Source organism: Nelumbo nucifera, chromosome 3, assembly GCF_055504915.1.
Source record: "Nelumbo nucifera cultivar China Antique chromosome 3, China Antique-T2T, whole genome shotgun sequence".
NCBI lineage: Eukaryota > Viridiplantae > Streptophyta > Magnoliopsida > Proteales > Nelumbonaceae > Nelumbo > Nelumbo nucifera.
This window is the reverse complement of record NC_142651.1, coordinates 75,379,635-75,384,704: the sequence shown is the minus strand read 5'-3', so window position 1 is coordinate 75,384,704 and position 5,070 is coordinate 75,379,635.

Genomic DNA, 5,070 nt, shown 5'->3' with positions numbered 1-5,070 from the left:
AACATGAATCAATTATGTACTTTTATTTATTTACAATAAATGTCTAATGTACATCAATATGATTAGAGCTAAGGGCATACACTATCTAACAGCTCCCACTTGCACTTAGGTCCAATCGGGTACAAGCCGGAGTCCCATATTGTCCACGTGTTTCTCAAACACTTTCTGTGTTAGTGGCTTTATCAATGGGACTACTACATTTTCCGCTAAGGCTACCTTCTGAATCTGGATGTCCCCTCCTCTACCAATAATCTCCCATAGTACATTGTACTTCCTCTCGATGTGCTTTGACTTTGAGTAGGCTCTTGACTCCTTAGCCTAAGCAATGGATCCAGTGTTGTCACACAACAGTGGAATGGGTGATGTGTTGAATGGAACTACTCCTAATTCGTGAATGAACTTCTTCATCCATACTACTTCCTTCGTAGCTTTACTTGTAGTAATGTACTCAGTTTTGGTCGTGGAATCTGTTGTGGACCCTTGTTTGTTGCTTTTCCAACTAACTACACAGGACCTCATCATAAAGATGTAACCAGATGAAGACTTTCTATCATTTGGGTCTGATTGGAATTTGGCATCGGTATACCCTAGGATCTGTAGTGAACTATCATCGAATACCAAACAAAACTCTTTTGTCCTTTGAAGGTATTTGAGTATGTTCTTTACAGTTGTCCAATGCTCCTATCCTGGGTTTGATTGGAGTCTACTTACCACACTCATAGCCTGAGTAATGTCTAGTCGAGTACGCAACATGGCATACATGATGCTCCCTACGACTGAGGCATAAGGAACCACTCTCATGCCCTCAATATCCTTGGGAGTCTTAGGAGACATACCCTTAGAGAGAGTGACTCCGTGACTGAAAGGGACAAATCCCTTCTTGGAGTTCTCCATGCTGTATCTTTTGACAATCTTGTCGATGTAAGTAGACTGGGAAAATCCTATTATCCTCTTTGATTTATCTCTATAGAATCAAAGTCCCAAGATATAGGAGGCTTCTCCAAGATCTTCCATGGAGAATTGCTGTGAAAGCCATACCTTCACTGTAGTTAACATTCCTACAACATTCCCAATGAGTAGAATGTCATCTACATATAAAATCAAGAACATAACCTTATCTCCCACTACTTTCCTATAAACATAGGGTTCATCCGGATTTTTCTCAAAGTCAAACTATTTGATGGTATAGTCAAACTGGATGTTCCAATTTCTAGAAGCTTGCTTAAGTCCATAGATGGATCGGTTTAGTTTACACACCATGTGTTCCTGACCCACAACAATAAAACCTTGCGACTGTTGCATATAAATATCTTCAGTAAGATTTCCATTCAAGAACGCGTTTTTGACATCCATTTGCCAAATCTCATAATCACAGGGTGCTGCTACAGCTAGCAGGATCCGTATGGATTTAAGCATGGCCACTAGTGAAAAGGTTTCCTCAAAATCGATTCCCTCTTTCTGAGTGTACCCCTTAGCTACAAGATGAGCTTTATAGAGCTCAATCTTCCCATCAGGGCCCTTCTTCCTCTTGTAGATCCATTTGCAACCAATTGCTTTCACCCTAGGGGGTGGGTCTACGAGAGTCCAGACCTTGTTGGTTTCCATCGAGTCCATCTCGGTTTTCATTGAATTTACCCACTTCAAGGAATCTAAGTCCAACATAGCTTCCGTATAAGTCAGGGGATCTTCTTCACTGTTCATGGCTTCCAATAAGTAACTTTCTTGATCATAGTCGTAACGAATTGGAGATCTAGAAGCCTAGGTAGATCTTATAACTTGGATATTATCTGGAGCTTGTGGGACATCTCCCACTACTCCTGGGCTCTCCTCATCAAGAACGATTTCCTAACGATGATTGTCCAAGATGTAATCTCTTTCTAAGAAGTAGGCATTTCGACTGCAAAACACCTTTTGCTCTTTTGGGTCATAGAATAAATATCCTATAGAGCTTTTAGGGTAGCCTAAAAATAAGAAACGACTGGTCTTGGATTCTGATTTGTCAACACTTGTTCTTTTAACATGTGTCAAACAACCCTAAATCTTTAAGTGTCTTACACATGGTTTTTTACCGGTCCAAAGCTCATAGGGAGTCTTAGGAACAGATTTGGTTAGGACCCGGTTCAGCACGTATATCGCAGTCTCCAATGCATATCCCCAAAAGGATATAGGTTGTTCTGAGTGAACGAGAAGTGATCGGACCATATCTAATAGAGTTTGGTTTCTCCTCTCTGATGCACTGTTTTATTGTGGTGTAGCAGGAGGAGCAAACTGTGATACAATCCCATTGTCCTTTAAGTAGTCTATGAATTCATCGTAGAAATATTCGCCTCCTCGATCTGATCGAAGGGCTTTGATTTGTCTCCCAATTGTTTCTCGACCTCTTATCTGAATTCCTTGAACTTTTCAAAGGATTTAGACTTATGTCTCATTAGGTACATGTAACCATACCGAGAGAAATCATCTATTAATGTTATAAAATAAATGTGCTGGTTACGTGTCCTAACATTCATGGAATCACATACATCAGCATGTCCACATACATCAACATGTATCAGGTCAAGTGTGCCCTTAGATTTTTTAGGCTTTCCCGTAAATGGTTGTTTCGTCATCTTACCTTTAAGGCAAGGTTCACAAGTTGGAAGATCTTTTACAGTTAGAAAATCCAAAGGACCATCCTTTACCAATCTTGTGATACAATTTATGTTAATGTGGCCAAGTCGGTTATGCCACAGGCACGTGGGATTAACCGTATCACGTAATCTTTTCTTGGGGATAATTTTTGACGTAGTTTCGGTTATATTTGTTTCTAGAGAAGGACGGAGGACATAGAAACCATTCTCAAGTTCTCCGTCAAAAATAAAATTTCTTCTCAAAGTAGGTATATAAAGACAATCTTTAAGTGTAACAATTCCTTTTCTGAAAAATAAATTTACAGTTCCTATAGTTGTAGCTGCAACTATTCCAGAAGTCCCAAAATAAAGCGTCACTTCATCGTCACTCAGCCTTCTACTTATCTTGAACCCCTACAATCTATTACATGCATGAGTAGAAGCCCTAGAGTCAATACACGAGGATGCAGAAGTGACCAACATATTGGTCTCTATGACAAAAGATTCAAAATTACCTTTCTTCTTAGTCTCTAGATACCGAGAACAGTTCCTCTTCCAGTGTCTGGTCTGCTTGCAGAACTGACATGCATCTAATGCCTTGTCTTTCTTCTGCTTTTTAGGCTTGCTAACTTTCTTTTGAGGTTTCTTCCTAACCTTCCTCTTTTTCTTGCCTGCTTTGCCACCTTCAACAAGCATGGCTATCGACTTATCCTTCTTAATCAGATCTTCAGCCCTCTACAACATATTGTTGAGTTCCTGAAGGCTAACCTTTAGCTTGTTCATGTTGTAATTCATGACAAACTAATTGAAGGAGGGAGGCAGAAAGTTTAAGATAGCATTGGTCTTAGTGTCCTCATCTAATTGAGACCCAAGAGCCTCCAGTTCGTTAATATAACCCATCATTTTTAAACAATGGTCATGGACCTGTTGGCTCTCGGTCATCTAGGTGGTCATCAATAGTTTGAGGACCTTCTGTCGAACAAAAATATTCTGCTCCTCGTACATAGTCTTTAGACTACCCATGATATCTTTGAACACTTCAATCTTATCGAATTGTCTCTGTATCTAATTATCTAAAGATGCTATGATGTAACATCGGGCAAGAGAGTTCTTCTCCTCCCATTCCTGATATTCTTTCTTACGGACCTCAAAAGCCCTATCACCCAGACGTTTCAGTGTAGGGATTTTAGCAACCTTGTCCAATTTCTTGGACATCAAAACCAGCATAAGGTTACGAAACCAGTCAGCATAATTAGGTCCCTTAAGCTTATTATCATCCAATAATTTGGCAAATTGTCCGTTTGCCATTTCTGATAAAAGGCAACACAAATTATTAGTCCACGACCTAAAAATTGATTCATATTAATTACATAGAAAGGTCTTTTATCTATGTTTCATTTCCATTTCTTCATCTCTGAGATTTCCCTCCATCTCAGTGACGGAGACACGGTTATGTCTCTAGAAATGTGGGAAATCACATGGATGCATGGAGCCAACTGTTTTAGCTGCAAAACCCCACCACTTTCTGTGAATGATCATATCCACTCATCTTATGAGCTTTTCCTTTGGCCTCTATCAGACAAGGTTGATTGCCATTTTAGGTTAAACCTTTCTATCCAGTAAGTGTTGACCCATCATATCGTGGATTTCAAAGTATCGTAACAGAGTCTTCCATTTTAGGATAGGCCCCTCCCACATTGGTATATGATGCTCCTATCATCTTATGAAGCAATCCAACAAACTACGCCAGCAAATGGATAGCCCAATTTTATGGTGCATCTTCTCATTGCTAATACAACCCATCTTCATGCTAATGACAAAAGGCCTTTAGAGAATTCATCATATGAATTTCCCTATCACATGCATTTATATAACTGGAGTGAACAAGTTGAAACATCCCTAGATCTGATTTAGGTCAAACCAAAGTGGCTCCCATAGACTTTCATAAGGTCAAATTCAAATGGCCCAAAACGGGCTAGGGTTCCGCATGGTTCCTCTTGGGGAGGAAGCTGATCTGGGGCTTATTGAGAAGGGAGATCTTCCAATGATCTTTAGGACACCATGGTAATGATGTGCATTCATCCATGGTGTGCATAGAGAGCCACTAACGATTAAACATGGGCCAAGTGCTTATGGCCCATGTACGAATCACATTCAGCACATCACACACAATCACATCCACATAATTGATTCAATCAACTAAATAACTTGAAAATCTTAATTAATTAAAGTTAACACATTATCAGCCCATTAAGGCCCATGTATTATCAAATAATATCATCTAGGTATATGGGCTAAACTACAAAAGGTAGTTCGGCCCATATAGCTCTTATGCTGAAAATGGGCTAATCTTGCTTTAACTTAGCAAAACAGGGCTTTTCAGGGGTGGACTAAATTGCATCATGTGATGGGCCATCAAACCCTTGGCTCATAACCGAATTTGGGTTACCTAAAACATGAC